The sequence below is a fragment of the Lissotriton helveticus genome, chromosome 5_1 (genome assembly GCF_964261635.1).
Source record: "Lissotriton helveticus chromosome 5_1, aLisHel1.1, whole genome shotgun sequence".
Lineage (NCBI taxonomy): Eukaryota > Metazoa > Chordata > Amphibia > Caudata > Salamandridae > Lissotriton > Lissotriton helveticus.
In genome coordinates, this window is record NC_136065.1 from 1,953,453,011 (window position 1) to 1,953,470,296 (window position 17,286).

The 17,286-nt window shown below is 48.9% G+C and overlaps 1 long non-coding RNA gene across 6 annotated transcripts in view; it reads right to left on the minus strand.

Moving 5' to 3' along the window:
* LOC144756087 (uncharacterized) overlaps window positions 1-17,286 on the minus strand; it is a 1,092,383-nt gene that overhangs the window by 866,637 nt on the left and 208,460 nt on the right. For all 6 annotated transcript variants that reach the window (XR_013595068.1, XR_013595069.1, XR_013595070.1 and 3 more), the window contains exon 4: window positions 16,209-16,422. This is a non-coding gene — a long non-coding RNA (uncharacterized LOC144756087). The remainder of the gene's footprint in view (window positions 1-16,208; window positions 16,423-17,286) is intronic.

Sequence of the window (17,286 nt, forward strand, 5' to 3'; positions counted from 1 at the left end):
ACCCGTGGACACTGAGCACATTTGCAAGTGCATCTGCTTCTCGACAATCCTAGAGGCTGTGCATTTGGTTGCTTGTAGCCCAGACCCCGAACAGCATTTCCACTGAAGATTGCTGGCCTACACTCCACGAGTGTTCCGTGAGCCGGCACTTTGTGTTTTCGCTCGAGGTACCTTCGCGATCCCTGGTCTGTCGACTGGTGGGTCCCTGAGAAGGCAACTTCTACTTTCCTTGGGTTTCCCTGGTTGCTCCAGACGTGCCCTGACTCTTCACCACTTGTGGAGTCCCATGGACCTTGCTGGTCCACACCGAAGCATCTTTTCTCTTCTTGTTGCCAAGGCTTGTTGTGTCCAATCCAGGCACCCACGCCGCAGCACTCGACATCCTTCATGGGATAGCTCGAATCCAGCTCCTGGTCATCATCGATGCCTCCTGGTGCTCGTGGCTACAGAGTCAAGCTTTACCTCTTCGCACCTGAAACATCTGACATCGGTGGACATTCGTCTATCGTGCCCAAGTGACCAAGACTCTCCTTTCAGGTTCCTCACAACTTCGATTCAGGCTTGGATCACACCGGCCACTTTTTTTCTCCACAGCAGCAGCACTTTGCAGCAGAATGCCATTGAAATCAACGACGATTCCCGACACCATTTGACACCCAGGGAGCGTGCGCAGACACTGGTGCGATAATTGGAACCACCAGTCTCGCTGTGGCGTGCGCACCACTCGTTTTCTCAGCCTTGTAACAGCACATCGAATCCACCCCCAAGTTTGCAAGGAGAAGTGTTGGACTTGGCCCTTCTGGCAGGTTCACCCCTGAACTTTTTGCCTTGAATTATAGTGACTTCTGGCCTTTGCGCACTGTGGCGCAGTGTGAAGTGCGTCCTCTCCCTGAGTGCGTGTGTGAGATTGGCCTGCCCTCCCATAGGAATGCATGGGGAATGTCTGTGTCCCTGGTAGTTCCTGATGCGTGAGGTGTACAGACTTGAGTCTGGTATGTGCGGACTCGTGTGATTGAATGCTGCGAGATGATGTATGTGGCATGATTGTGTCTTGTGCGGAAGTGCCACTTCTAGGAGTTGGCATATTAGTGTAAAATGTGTCTGGCGTGTGATTGGCTGGAGCTGGCTGGGATGCCAGGCTCCATGAATCATGATGGGTCTGCCCGGTGGTGAGTGTGGAGATTAGCATGCTGATGTGAGGGAGGGGCTGCACCTGTATCCTGAATAGGGCTGGGCTTTTCCCACACAATGCTGGCTCCGCCCCCTGTGGAGCGACTGATGACCCAAGCCCTGCCAGTGAATAGAGAGGGTGGTTGAGCCCATCAACAGTGCTCACAGACCAGCTGCGACTGGTTCTGCCCCCACCCAGCCCAAAAACAAAGGATTTGTCTGTATAAAAAGAGGCTGTGACCTCTTGAAAAGGGTTCTTGTTCTGGTTGCTGACTTGAATCTACCAGGGGCGTGCTGCTGCTTGGGTCCAGGGGAAGGCTTGCCACCCCTGGGCCCTACCCAGCCCCTGGCTTGCTGATGGACCCCTGAATGACTTGCTACTGCGGCTTTTTGAGACCCTAGCGCCTGGGAGCGCTTTAACTGAGCTTGGCAGCGTGGAGCTGCTCTCTATCCTGCTCGTGCTCCTCGCAGGTGCTACCCTGCCTTATGCCCCATTTTCGTTATTTGTACTGCGGGTGCTCACCCCACTTATCAGGGTCCTAAGCGAGTGCTCACCTCGCTTCTACGTTTATTTTTCACTTCGAGGGTGCCCACCCCTCGCTATTGCCCTGAGAAATCACCGCCGCAGCCAAAACCGGAAGTCAGGCGGCATCGCGCCTGACTGTAGGCGGGACTTCCGGGTTGCTGAAGGAAGTCCCGCCCGCCGCTGTGCTCTGATTGGCCAGGGCGCCCGGGCGGAGAAGAGGAGCCCGGAGCCTTGAGGGCTCCACCTGCCCAAGTCCCGGTCCCGAGATGGGGGACCGGGTGAAGATGCCCCCCCTCTTGGCGCCGGATGTTGCGTGGCGGGGCTCCCAGGAGTGAGGGGAGCCCCGGAGGCGGAGTCCTGCGCTGTCCCCGGAGAGGGGACACAGAGAGAATGGACGCCCGGAGCCCGGTAAGGAGGGGGGCCTCAGGGCTGTCCCTGGTTGTTCTCCGAGCGGCCCCACATGATAGTGGGCCGCTCCAACGATGTGGCCATACCTGCTTCCAGGGGCCCGTCACCCCGGCACCATAGTAGTGTCACCTTCCTGAGCGGTCCCGAATGGCAGCGGGCCGCTCCCACGTTCCCAGAGCCCAGATGGCTCCAAACGCCCGGCACTATTTATTTAGAGCCCACGAGGTTCCTTGGGCATGTGTACTTCGAGCCTGCGAGGCTCCACCAGTGCGGGGGGCATTATTGTATTTTAGGAGCCAGAGTGCTCCAAGGGGCCCAGTTGTTTCTCGAGCCCTGAGAGGCTCCACCGTCTGCATTTCTCTTTCGAGCCTGAGAGGCTCAGCCCCAGCACCTTTGTTCTCGAGCCAGAGGGGCTCCACCTTTTGCAGATTTGTTCTTGAGCCTAGAGAGGCTCCCACGATGCCCCTCATCATCCTCTACAGCTGCCCAGCACTTTGTGGGCAGCTGCTACGTTTAGGTCTTGGCGCAGTGGCGCAACCTGGACCCTGGACTTTGATGTAAGTTCTGTGCTAATGTGAATTCTGCAAATTGTTATTTGCTGCACCTCTGAATGTGTTTTGATGCATCATGTGCCTTGTTCCTTACACCGCTGAATGTAGGTTCTGCATCATGTGTTTTCCTGCCCTGCACCTCTGAATGTGTTGTGATGCATCATGTGTAATGTGCCTATGCCCCTACTTGTATTGTGATACTTAGGTGGTTGTTCTTGCTAGTACAGGTGGTGCTAGTGAGGCCCTGGTTCCCTGCGTGACCTGTTCCTAGGGTGGTTAGGATTGCGTAGGTGGTACTTACCGGTTACCAGTAGTTACTGGTTGTGTGCTATTTTGTGCTACAGTGATTTTCTGTTATGTTCTAAGTGATATTCCAAGGGCGTGGTACTGAGCTCGCCCCCTGACCAGAGTCCCAGGACCAGTGGACTCTATTGTGCCTTCCCTGACAAATTGCTGGGACTTGTCTGATCTCCCTGGGCCACTGGGGCCTCGCTGAAGTGTGCCTCGCTCACTCCCCTCGGCAGCTCGTGCCCGGCCGCCCGTCCAAGCCTCGAGCCGCGCCGCTCTCCCCTGAGCCGCACCGCTTCGCTGGGCCGCCCGCATCCTGCCTCCCCCTTCTCCTCTGAGCCGCACACATTGGTCGCTCCAGACAGACGCTTGTAGCTAGCCGGTCACCCGCTCAAGCCTACTAAGGAGATCACTCGCATTATCCCGCGCAACCAGGACGGAAGGTACTGTACGATAGGCTCTATGTTCTAAGTTCTAGGCCTACAAGTATTGTATCCTAAGTTCTAAAAGTGCTGATTCCTGACAGTGGTCCAGGTGGCCCTGTCTTGTACATATCCCCTGTAAATTCTGCCCGTGCCTGTTGGCACATTGTAAAGTGTGTGTTTATATCTAATGTGTTTTGGTGTAATACAAAGGCTATTTTTATATAACCTGGTGTGAAGTTTCCTTTGTGGCGGGCTTTGGGTGTTGTTGCTGGGGTGCGTGCGCAAATACTTAACTCACATCACCTCCAAGTTTAGCCTTGCTGCTCGCGCCACGTTACCTAGAGGGTGAGCAGGGGTTATCTTGGCGTGTAACTCCCTTGCCCTGACTTAGGAGTGGTGGTCTCTGACTGACTTTGGCGAACGCCCTGGCCAGCCAGGGCTCCCATTTCTAACAAGAAGCATACTTACAGTTCTAACTCCACAAAGGCATTAAGTAATGGCTGCTTTAACAGGGAATTTACTCACACTTAATCAGGGTCTGATTTACGCAGGCAGGGCCAAGCACAACTGAATTTTTACTGTTCAGTTACTTCGAGTGTTCGGTCATTAATCCACCAGAAGTCTGGTGCTGAGAGCTTGGAGTTGCAATGAGTGTTAAAAAGTGGCAGACGTTTAAAATCGATGTTTAATGCATTTGCCAAGGAATGGGTTTTGTCCTGTTACAAGTACCGAGTGCACGAGGAGGGGGCGCAAGAGCTCGAATGACTGCTTCAAACAGGGCAAGAGCACCGCCGTGACACAGCTCGCCGCAGATGGGAATTTATAGGCGGGAAAAAATACTTCACTATTTTTCCACGTTACAGTAGGACACAACAAAAGAGCCCTGGGTAGCATGGGAATTCCACCTCCAGGAAAAACCCAATGACAAAAAAAGCGGCTGCGCAGACCATTCTGAAAACCCCAGACTTCCAGCCTACTCCAGAAAAAAAAGCATCATTGTTTAAGTTGGGGCACACCGTAATCTACAGGCGCTGATTCTCCTATGCAAAAATATATCCACGTAGTGAGTACAGTGTAATTTGAAGGGGCACAATCTTCTCAAAGGCGCTGTCACTTTTGCTGTGATAGAGAAAACATGCTTCTAGGCTCTGTGACGATTTCTAAAGTTGCAGAATATTAAATTAGCACCTCTTCAGAGAGACGTCTTTTGCGAACACTACTTCCGTTCTCACGCGCATTATGTTTCCATGAAGGGGCAGAGCGGACGATCGATATGAACGCCTTGTGCTAATGCCTATGTCGTTTGGCTCCGCCCCCATTAACGGTAAGTGGCCATATGGACAACAACACTAAAGGCTACATTGTCTGGTTTAGAACTCAATATATTGGCAAACGTGTTCATGTACCTGGGATAAAATGCGGATTACAGCATGCTTCTCTATGTCTCAGCGCAGGAATTCTGCAGCAGGCACTCAGCCCACTGTGCAATGTAATTCTCTCAGCGTTCCCAGGTCGAGATCTCTCACATCGACTCTTCTTACTCCATCACCTCCTCATGCGACCTCTGCTGTCAGCAGGGTGCGTGGCTTTGCAGCGCCCCGCATCTGGTGCGGTTTGCAGCCGGTGCGCCTGGTTACCAGGGACCTCTGGGAGCCATGGGAGGCGGCATGAGCCAAGTAAGATCCCAGCACCTGAGCTTTGTTATCAGGTCAATCCGGCACGTGCTGTGCCTCCTCGGTACTCGCATCGGATTCACACTCTGCCAAGTTCCCAGAACGGTACAAAAGGGGGTGGTGATGGACGGAGCATCTGAACCAATCAAACACTAACACCTAGTCAACAGATATGGGTTTAATCCATCACCGTTCTTTAGCCCACTCTGCCACCCCAGTTCAGACATGGCAATATGCAAATCAGTCTGACCCTGTGCCTCATGGGAACAGTCCAGCCCGAACTGCCAAGCCATGCCTTCCCTGGACCGGAAACAAGCTTCCGAGGACCGGTTTCTGGCATTTCAGCCGTCTTCAGCCCGGCTTGCTTGAATCCAGTGGCAAAGTGAGCAAGGGACTCATGTCTGAGCATACCCTGCCAACTTATGGTGAACAAAGCGGTACAAAAGGGGGTGGTGATGGACGGAGCGTCTGAACCAATCAAATACTCACACCCAGTCAACAGATCTGGGTTTAATCCATCACCTTTCTTTAGCCCACTCTGCCACCCCAGTTTAGACATGGCCATATGCAAATCAGTCTGACCCTGTGCCTCATGGGAACAGTCCAGCCCGAACTGCCAAGCCATGCCTTCCCTGGACCGGAAACAAGCTTCCTAGGACCGGTTTCTGGCATTACAGCCGTCTTCAGCCAGGCTTGCTTGAAACCAGTGGCAAAGTGAGCAAGGGACTCACGTCTGAGCATAGACCTCATGGAGTGTGCTTTAATCTGTCCTTCCAGCGGCTTCCCCGCCGCCTGGTGGCAGAAGCGGATTGCACTAGAGATCCATCTGGAAATCCCTTGTTTTGATAGAGGCAACCCCTTTCGTGGGGCCCCAAAAGCCACAAACAGTAGAAGTGATTTTCTAAAACCAGCAGTGCGTTGAAGGTAGAATTTTAAACATCTCTGGACGTCTAGAGAATGAAGTGTCCTTTCGTCCGGAGTCGAAGGCCATGGAAAAAAGGAATTTAGAACCACCGGTTCATTCAGATGAAAGTCCGTAGGAACCTTCGGAATAAACTTGGGGTTCATTTGAAGGATCAAGGTATCATTTTTGAACTGTAAAAAGGGTTCCTTGATAGTCAGAGCCTGTAGTTCCCCCACCCTCCTCGCGGAGGTAAGCGCGAGGAGAAGAGCCACTTTCCATGATAAGAATTTTAGGTCAGCCTTATGGATTGGCTCAAATGGAGGTCTCGTACCGCTCGTAACTCATGGTAAATACACCGTAACTGATGTTTAGGCACTTATGCACAAATGTTTTTTGAATATTAATATGCCACACTTTAAAAAAAAAATCTTAATAAAAGAATAATCAACATGTTTTAAATAGTTGTCAATTGATTGCACGGAGCTTGGGTTATCCCCCACATCATGCTAAGTAGACCAATGTAATATTTACAGTACTTACTGCCTAGGAAAGTTGTTCTCGCTTTGGTCTCATTAGTTGAGCCAGGACCATGTTTAGATGCCATACAGGAGGTGGAGGCCGGACTGGCGGAAACACTCTAAACAGTCCTTTCAAGAATTGCTTAATGACTCTTGCCGACAAAAGAGAAGGACCCGACCTTGTCCTTCTATATCTGGAGATTGCCGCCAGGTGGACTTTGATGGAAGAATGGGCAAGTCCTGCATGTGCCAATGACAGGATACATGGCAAGAGCTGATGCGGAGCTAACGAAAAAGGAGGACTCCTTCCCCCTGACACCATAAATAGAAACGTTTCCACTTTGCTCTATAAGTCCTGTTCGTGCTAGGAGCCCGTGCCTGAGCCAAGATGTTTCTACATTCGTCAGAAATGTCTAGATCTCGGAACTCTCTGTGCTCAGGAGCCATGCTGCCAATTGAAGCGAGTACGGGTTCGGGTGAAGAACCTGGCCGTTGGACATTGACAGAAGAGATTGGCTGGACCGGAGATGTATGGGATGGTCCTGAGATAGAAGGAGGAGTTCCGTGAAACAAAACTGGCGAGCCCAGAAGGGAGCCACCAGAATCATCTTGCATCGGTCCATCTTGAGCTTCCTGAGGACCCGAGGGATTAGGGGAAACGGAGGAAAGGCGTAAACAAATGTGCCGGACTAAGACATCAACAGCGCATTCCCCAGCGATCCCTGATGGTGTTCCCTGCTTGCATAAAACCGGCATTTTTTGTTTGCCGGAGTGGCGAACAGATCGATCGCTGGAGTACCCCAGCGGGCGAAGATCTCCTCGACTACGGAATTGTCCAATTCCCATTCGTGCGAATTCGCTTTTAGGCGGCTTAGTGTATCCGCTTTTGTGTTGCACACACCCGGGAGATGTTCTGCCACGAGCGTGATGTTCTGTGAAATTGCCCATTCCCACAGTAGCTGAGCTTCCTTGGAAATCTGTGGTGATCTTGTGCCTCCCTGCTTGTTGACATAGTGCATAGCCGTGGTGTTGTCCGTACGCACTAGGATGGAGGAGTGTCTTATCCTTGGAAGGAAAGCCAAACGAATGGCCCTCAGCTCCAGAACATTTATATGAAGACGACGTTCCACTGGCGTCCAATGCCCACTGACTTGGAGATCTTGCATGACCGCTCCCCAACCTTGAAGGGAGGCATATGTTGTAATGATGCGAGGAGCCGGAGGCATCCTGAAGCTGAGACCCACCGAGAGGTGAGATTCCCTTATTCACCAGGCAGCCGCCTGTTTCATTTGCAGGGTGACGGTGACCCTGTCGCTGAACAAACCGTCCACTTGTTTCCACTGAAGGTCTAGTTGTTCCTGTAAAGGCTGCATTAGCAGCCTGCAGTGCGGAATCAATTGAATACAACAGGAAATCGACCCCAGAAGAAACTTGTACATCCTGACTGATACTGAAAGCTTCCTCCAAAGCAGACGGGCCGAAGAAATGAGTTTGGCTTGCCTCTCTTTCGATGGGAAGGCTTTGCAAGAATGCGTGTCGAGAAGTGCGCCTAGGAATTTTACTGAATTGGCCGGGCCGAAGCACCGATTTCTCCCTGTTGAGCTGGAAACCTAGTTGGTCGAATAGACTCAAACATGTTTCTACTGCTCCTGTTGCCGCCCGATAACTTGGGGCCTTCAGCAACCAGTCGTCCAAGTACGGAAAGACTTCTATTGACTGTCTCCTCAGAAAAGCTGCCACCGGGGCCAGCACCTTCATGGAAATCCGCGGCGCGGATCTTAATCCAAACCAGAGCACCATGAATTGGAAGGGACTCTTGCCCACTGTGAAGCGAAGAAAATGTCTGTGCGCTGGGTGGATCGGGACATGGAAGTAGGCATCTTCTAGGTCTAGAGTTGCCATAAAGTCGTCTGGATTCAGGAGGCGCAAGATGTCCTGGAGTGAGATCATCCGAAATGAAAGCTTCACGAGATAGGTGTTTAGCTCCCTTAAGTCCAGGATCGGACGCCACTTGTCCTTCGTTTTTCGAATCAGGAAAAACCTGGAATAGAAGCCTTCGCCTCTGAGATAGAGGGACCCGTTAGATCACCCCTTTCTGAAGCATTTCCTAACTTCCAATCGCAGAAGGCTTAGATGTCTCGTATTGGTGGCGTGGGGAGCTCTGTAAGGTGGAATCTCCTGGAACTCTAAAGTATGTCCATGACGGATGATGTTCAATACCCACTGATCCGATTTTATCTGTTCCCAGTTGCTCAGATGTTGAGAGATCCTGCCGCCCACTGGTGACACATGGGGCGGAGGAACAGTCGGCAGAGTCAGGGGGCCGCTATTGACGCTTGGAGGCGTCCCTGCCTTGACGCCCTTGTCGCGCACGTGAGGATTGGCGAGAGAAAGATGATGAGTGTGATTGCCGCTGAGAATACTTATTAGAGTACTGCGGTCTGTACGATTGTGACTGCTGAGAGTAGCGTTGCTGTTGGTAACCCCCTCTGGTCGATGTGAAGCCTCTTCCTCTTGCTCCACGGAAAGGTGACCTCCTATACTGCAGGTTGCCCAGGGACCGAGCCGTCTCTGTATCCTTCTTTATCCCTTGTAGAGTGTCATCAACATGCTTCCCGAACAGCATGTCTCCGTCAAAGGGTAAGTCCAGGATCCTGTTCTGGACCTCAGGACGAAATAAAGTCGCTCGCAACCAACCCCGTCTCCTGAGAACCGCTGCTCCACCTAGCGCGCGGAAAGCGGTGGTAGCGATGTCCATCGCGCAGTCTATTATCTCCGATGAGGAGCGTTGTCCCTCCTCCAGGATCTTCTGGGCCTCAGCTTTGGAATTGTCCGGAAGCTGGTCCAGGTAGGCAGAAACGTCGCTCCACATCTGTCGGTCGTAACGACCCAAGATTGCTAGGGCATTGGAAGCCCTAACCAGCAAACTAGCTATAGATGAGAAACGCTTCCCAGCGTTATCTAACCTTCTTCCGTCCCTGTCAGGTGGAGTCGTTAGAGGAGCGGACGGATTGCGCGACTTCCGTTGCGCTGCTTGTGATATAACCAAATCCGGTCGTGGTTGTCCAATAAAGCAAGCTGGACTGTCATCCGGCGCTTTCTATTTCTTCTCCAAACGTGGGAGAACAGGAATGACCGTAGCTGGCGCCTGCATCACCTTCTTTCCCTCTTCCCATATGTGGTCCACGATGGGAATGGATCGAACGGCCTTGCAATACGGTTCTTTAAAATCATAAAGAAAACAATCCGTTGAAGTAGAAGGCATGGCAAGCTTAAAACGCGCCGTGGCCCTTTCCATCAGGTTGTGAAAACCTCCCACGTCAGCCGGGGGAGAATCAATCAAATCCGGTACTGGGGATGCCGGGTCCGGATTCATGTCTTCATCCCATTCAACATCAGGATCCGGAGCCTGAGTATGTCCTTGGTCATCATCTGAAGAGTCCACATTCGTAGGTTCCACCCGCTGGGGAACTTCTACAGCCTCTTGCCCTTGCGGAAGTGGCAATGACGGATCAGACGGCAACCCTGGTCTCTCCTGTGTCTGCCCTGCAACCCTGTCTGATGCATCCCTGCGCGGATAGTCATCCAGCATGGATCGTAAGTCCTCTAGCAGAGTGACTGGCATTGAGATCATGCCCCGCTGATCTGGAGCTTCCTGGTATGGAACACAGCTTTGTTGTTGTTGCTGTTCCTGACCATAATAATAATCATTATCTGACTCAGAGTCATGATATTTGACCTGCAGTTGGGATGGACTACAAGCATCCTCAAAGACACCATAGTCCTCCTCCAAGTAATCTTCCTTGTCCAACAATAAGGCCGTAGGCAATGGAGTTACCTTCCTAGGCGAAGTCATATCCGGGGTAATTCGCTTTTTCCTGGAGATCTGTACCCTCACAAACATCGACGAGTCCGTCGTCGAGATCGTCGACGGTAGAACTGCCGTCGACACCATTGACGTCGCCGACGAGTCCGTCGTCGACGAGGTTGTCGACGTCGTGGTCTTCGTCGACGTCGTGGTCATCCTTGTCGTCGTCGACGATACTACCTTGGTCGACGGAACCTTCCTCATCGACGGTAAAGTGGATGCAGTCGTCGACGGTACACTCGACGACAATGTGGAAGCCGTCGTCGACGATGTCTTAGACACCTTAGCCTTGCCAACTAAAGAAGCCTCAACAGCTGGTTTCTTGAAAGGCTTAGAGACTTCAGCCTGATGGGGTAGCTCAGCCGAGCCATCACCCCCTTTCTTTGACTTTGGTACCTGAGGTACCGGCCCCTCCCTCTCCTTTTCACTTGTGTGAGGAGATTTGCCAGGCCCAGGCTTGCCAGACCTGTCAGAGGTCCCATGCACATCCTTAAAGGGGGGTTCAGAAGAAACTGACACAGATGACCTACCCCTCTTCTGTGACCGTCGCGAGGAAGTAGAAGAAGAAGCATCCTCATCATCACTGGATATAACACCATCTCTCATCCTTATCTTCTGTAGCCAGGTTAGCAGACGCCCCTCACGGTCACGCAGGGTCTTCGTTGAAAAAGTCCTACAGATCTTACAATCCGCCACCTTATGGTCTGGGTATAAACAATATATACAGTCTATCCTCAGTCGTTTTTTAAAAAAAAAGTGGCACAAGGCTCTTCTATTCCTTGTCAGCCATCTAAAAGATTACACAACCAAATCCTGTCAAGAATAGAAGAAAAAACTACCTAAAAGAAGAAAACTAGAGCAGAGCTCTAAAGAGACTCGATATCACCAACGTGCGGTAGAAAATCTAAGGCTATGAGCTTTCTCAGGAAGGTTCCAGAGGGTGAGGCTGATCTGATTAGTTGGTGTTCTATATTTGGGTCTTTTTACAAAAGGAGGCATATAGGCTACAAAACAGAATGAGACCTAGGCCTATTTTTTCCTTTTTTGTACCTCTTATGGTTTATCTACCTATATATATATATGGAGTGGAGTGGTGTGGCTCACTGGTTAGAGGCGGCAGACCCGAGAGCAGAGAACGGGCTGGGACCAGGGTTCGATTCCCGACGTGGCAGGGTCTTGGACCAGGATCAGCGGACTCGATAATTCTCGCCTCAGTCCCTACTCTATCCAGGGACCACACTCGGTAACTCTGGGCATTAAGCTTGCCTCATCTCCACAACGGCCCCTCACAAACGTCAGGGATGCCTGGCTTCACCTTGGAGACTCCCAGGAGGAACTATCTCACAGGGAAAGCCAGGACGGGTTCCCCAGCGGTCTATAGCGCTACGGGGCCTGCGGTGCGGGTAGCAGTGCGCTTTACAAGACACACTTTCATTTCATTTCATTTCATATATATATATATATATATATATATATATATATATATATATATATCCACCAAGATGCCCCGGATCTTAAAGAACGCCACTCCACGAGGGTAGATTCAATCCAATTTATTCGCGAAAGCACAGTTGCAGCCCCTTACATTTAAAACTCCGACGCGTTTCGTTGCTTACTGCAACTTCTTCATGGAGAGGGGGAAACATACAAAACCAGGAATGGCACTTCAATGTGCTTTAAGTTCATCGCTTTTTCCCATGATGCAACCGTTTTCCAATAAACTGAATGCTGGGTTATGAAGTCCCTTACTTTTTCCCTTCCAATAGGGTCTGGTTTGGTTGTCTGATTGTTTTTAACCCCAATGTTTAATTATTGTTCATGCCCTCCAGTGGGCTGAAGGGCTGCTCGTGTGCTTCATTTGTGCAATCCCTCGCGCTGGCAGGCTGCTTCCAGTAACAGCCTCGCAGACCTGTCCTGCTTCCAGGCGGTGCATTCTCCGCAGCTCGGAGCAAGCCGCGTAATCAATCCACCAAGATGCCCCGGATCTTGAAGAACGCCACTCCACGAGGGTAGATTCAATCCAATTTATTCGCGAAAGCACAGTTGCAGCCCCTTACATTTAAAACTCCGACGCGTTTCGTTGCTTACTGCAACTTCTTCATGGAGAGGGGGAAACATACAAAACCAGGAATGGCACTTCAATGTGCTTTAAGTTCATCGCTTTTTCCCATGATGCAACCGTTTTCCAATAAACTGAATGCTGGGTTATGAAGTCCCTTACTTTTTCCCTTCCAATAGGGTCTGGTTTGGTTGTCTGATTGTTTTTAACCCCAATGTTTAATTATTGTTCATGCCCTCCAGTGGGCTGAAGGGCTGCTCGTGTGCTTCATTTGTGCAATCCCTCGCGCTGGCAGGCTGCTTCCAGTAACAGCCTCGCAGACCTGTCCTGCTTCCAGGCGGTGCATTCTCCCACATTGAAGTGCCATTCCTGGTTTTGTATGTTTCCCCCTCTCCATGAAGAAGTTGCAGTAAGCAACGAAACGCGTCGGAGTTTTAAATGTAAGGGGCTGCAACTGTGCTTTCGCGAATAAATTGGATTGAATCTACCCTCGTGGAGTGGCGTTCTTTAAGATCCGGGGCATCTTGGTGGATTGATTACGCGGCTTGCTCCGAGCTGCGGAGAATGCACCGCCTGGAAGCAGGACAGGTCTGCGAGGCTGTTACTGGAAGCAGCCTGCCAGCGCGAGGGATTGCACAAATGAAGCACACGAGCAGCCCTTCAGCCCACTGGAGGGCATGAACAATAATTAAACATTGGGGTTAAAAACAATCAGACAACCAAACCAGACCCTATTGGAAGGGAAAAAGTAAGGGACTTCATAACCCAGCATTCAGTTTATTGGAAAACGGTTGCATCATGGGAAAAAGCGATGAACTTAAAGCACATTGAAGTGCCATTCCTGGTTTTGTATGTTTCCCCCTCTCCATGAAGAAGTTGCAGTAAGCAACGAAACGCGTCGGAGTTTTAAATGTAAGGGGCTGCAACTGTGCTTTCGCGAATAAATTGGATTGAATCTACCCTCGTGGAGTGGCGTTCTTTAAGATCCGGGGCATCTTGGTGGATATATATATATATATACATGTATATATTTATTATTTACCAAGGCTCCCAATCCGACGACGGGGAATGATACAAGCTATGGGAATCTATGAAAGTTCCAATACTGGGGCAACACCCAGTTCTCCAAATTTTTAGATGGTTTTGTAAGAACCAGAACTGATCTGAAACTGCAAACGAAACCGATTCCTATTTTCCACTCTCTCCCAGATCGGGCATGTTTAATGCATAGCCAACAGCATTTTTATTTAATAAAGCTGAGGTGCAGTTAGGGGATTTGCTGGGGATATGTGCGATCACTGAGTAAGGGTAGCAGGGCAGTGCCCGCCAGTAACATGCGTGAGTTGGCGAATCTAAACGTAGACACTTTTCTTGATTAAGAGGCACAAAGGAACTTAACAGGACTTTCATGCTGTGACGCACATTAACGCTTCCCCCGCTATTCCTGTCAACGTTCGCTCTCCCGCCATAGTTCCTATTACAAAATATTCCTATTAAGGAATAGGCTGGCCTTCAATAAAGCAGTACTCACACCGCAGCCTACTTCAACCATGTGAGTTTTTACGCTGTAAGGTATGTACACAGTGGAATCCAGACAAAAAAATCGTGTTTCTGTGAGAGAGTTCTGCATAGCTGGCAAGTATTCCTGGTCCACGAGTGACTAGTTAGGCCAGTCCCAGTTATTTCTTAAAAGTCTGGAACTTGTAGTATTAGTTAACCCATTGTAAAACCAGGACTACAAGCCTCAGAACGCTAACTTTAGTCGTACATGCAACTCACAAACTAGACAGCTCTGGTTATGGGGAGCGGGCCAGAGGTGCTGTGCATGGACACTGGGCCAGAGTTAATAAGAGTGTGGGCAGGAATGCACAATTTTGCGACAGTGAACTGAAAAGTTCCCTAACTTAACAAGGCGACTTGCACAATTGGGATGGTGCCAGATACTAAGACGGTCCCAGCATGACTTTCCTTCTTCCATTGTGTAGGCCGAACCCGCCACATCATTCTTTGCGACAAGACATGCCTCACATTTTTAAAATAACATTTCTGTAATCCAGTTTTTGGAATATGTTTTTTTTATGCGGAGGGAAAAATGGAGACCCGCTAGGGACTTATTGTAGCACCTGTTTTTCTTAACTCAGGGCCCAAGACACTTTTTGGGAAACGTTCCACGAGAAGACTTAGGCTACCTGTTGCGCACTAGCGAAGTCAGCCTTCACCAAAGATGTAGATATTTTTTGCCACTTCGGACATCCTGTGCCTGAGTGCAGCCCTTAATGGTCGTTCATATCAGGCAAGCCCTCAGGCACGGCTGCGATATACCAGAAGAGACTCTCTTTCATACTATGACCAATCCTGGGAGATTAGAAGAAGTCTCAAGAAATTCTGGGAGGTACTGAGGAATGATGACGACCTGAGAGATTATGTGGTGGAATATTCTTCACTGACGTTCAGAAAACCCAAGTCACTACGAGACACATTAAGTAAAAATCTATTGGCCAGTAAAACCAAACGTAGTAACATCAAAGGATTCTTTACATGTAATCAATGTAAAGCGTGTAAATTCAGCGGTAGCTGCAAGACAGTCAAACTTTGTAAAGACAAGGCTCCATTCACCATCAATAAACATGTCAATTGCAACAGTGAATTTGTGGTGTATGCATTGAGGTGCCCATGTGATAGGTTTTATATCTGTAGCACCATCCATAAAGCTAAAAAGAGAGTGCTTGAACACCTTAGGTTTTATATCGGTAGCACCATCCATAAAGCTAAAAAGAGAGTGCTTGAACACCTTAGGTTTTATATCGGTAGCACCATCCATAAAGCTAAAAAGAGAGTGCTTGAACACCTTAGGGCAATCAAGAAAAATGACAAGCAGTATCCTGTGGCTCGGCATTTTAATGAACACTACAATCAGAATGCCAATCAGCTGATATTTTATGTTCTGGACAGTGTACCATCTAAACTAAGAGGTGGGAACAGAACCTTGGAGCTCAGGAGGTTGTAGTCAAGAATGATAGTGAAATACAACACTCTAGTTCCTGCAGAGCTTAATCTTGATGAAGAGATGTCCGTACACCTGTAATCCTTTTTGTTAGATACATCTTGCTTCACGTTCTCCTGATCTGTCTTATAAAGTTTGTGTACAGTTTATATTTTTTTACCTTGTTGTTCTGAAATTTTTAATATAATTACTCTCTCTGGTTTTTTAAAGATATCAAGTAAATGCAATGAGGAAGTCTCTTTTTGAAAACGAATAACACTGTATGTGACTGATGCAGAGCTGCTTTCGACAATTCACACAGTTGCTCACTTGAGCAGGACTTGGCTTCACACATTTGAGTCCGTGTTTTGAAGCCATATGTCTCCCACTGGGGCTGTGATTAAGATAATTTTGATTATGTAATCATGTGTGTAATGGTTTTGCCCATTGGGGCGCATGACGGTCACACTTATCTCTACAAAAGGATTTTTTGTGTTTGATCATATTTGAGCCATTAGCCATTAAAACGGGGTGACCAGAAATTACTGGCAATATAGTTTTACAATTGGTTTATAATGGATTTACCAACAACTGCTAGACGGTTCATAACACATGTAAAAATCATTCTTTAATGTCGAACTGTGCAGCATCAAGATCACAATAAGTTTAATGTGACAAACAAGCGTTTAAAACCACCAATATATTTTACGTTTTTCCTCTTGTTGCAAATATCGAAACTTTATTGTCCATAACGAGTAACAAAAAGTATTGTTTCTATATCTATTGTATGATTTTTTTCACGTTTCACTTTAAAAGAAACTAATGATGCACTTACCTTTTGCCCGTGACAAAGAAGTGAAGGAACTCCGAAACGTGTCGGACCTAGAGGTGCCTAATAAAGCAAGCTTGGAATTGAGTGGCCGCGGCTCCAGTGTATTCTTTTCAAGGATTTACGCATTGGATCTTGTGTGGTGATTAATTGAGGGTGGCTTCCCCGCTACATTCAAATATGAGAGCTGTAGCATCACAACACGCATGAATGGAACATCCTAAAACATACATAATAAGGAATAGGTCAACTTCTCAGCTCCAAATATAGATTGGTAATAAGGTAAATATACAATGAAAAGGATCAATCCATAATAGATCATTAAAAGAGACAAATCGTAATAGCAAGACATTCATTATGGCCATTTTTAAAATGAAATAAAACATAGGAACCAAAAGGTAGTAAAATTAATTTAAACTCATTTAGGCTCCTGGCTCTAACAACCCAAACCCACCCCTAGTATTTGGCAATAACACATGCGTGGGTGAGTTTGGGGTCTGACCAAAGGATTCTGAATGCTATTTAATAACTACGAATCCCTAGTTGTCTGCATAATGGTTTGATCTATTTCTTACATGGTATTATGTAACCCGGCCAGGCGAAGAGTACATGTCCAATCAATTCTGCTGAGTTTTTGTAGTTTGGACAAGCAGAATTGCTGGTTTGGGCCCATAGATCAGGGGCAAAGTGCTAACCCGGAACTAGAAATATAGTTTCCTGTCCAGGAGGCAGTGATAGCATCTCAAATAGGGCTCTAACATCTTAGTACTCTTAAATCTAAAAACTTGCCTGTTAGGGATGAGCCAACAACCGAATGTGCTCCAGACTGTCTTACCCAGAGCCAATAGTGTTTTTTTATAACTGTTGCTGCTGGTGGAACCGGTATGAGTAACACATTATTCCAAAGGGACTGCAGACCTATGGCTATCAGAGTGGTATCAGAGGGGTATCAGAGTGGAGTAGTGTGGCTCACTGGTTAGAGGCAGCAGGCCTGAGAGCAGAAGTCAGCCCGGGACCAGGGTTCAATTCCCGACGCGGCAGGGTCGTGGACCTTGGTCAGCGGACTTGATAATTCTCGCTTCGG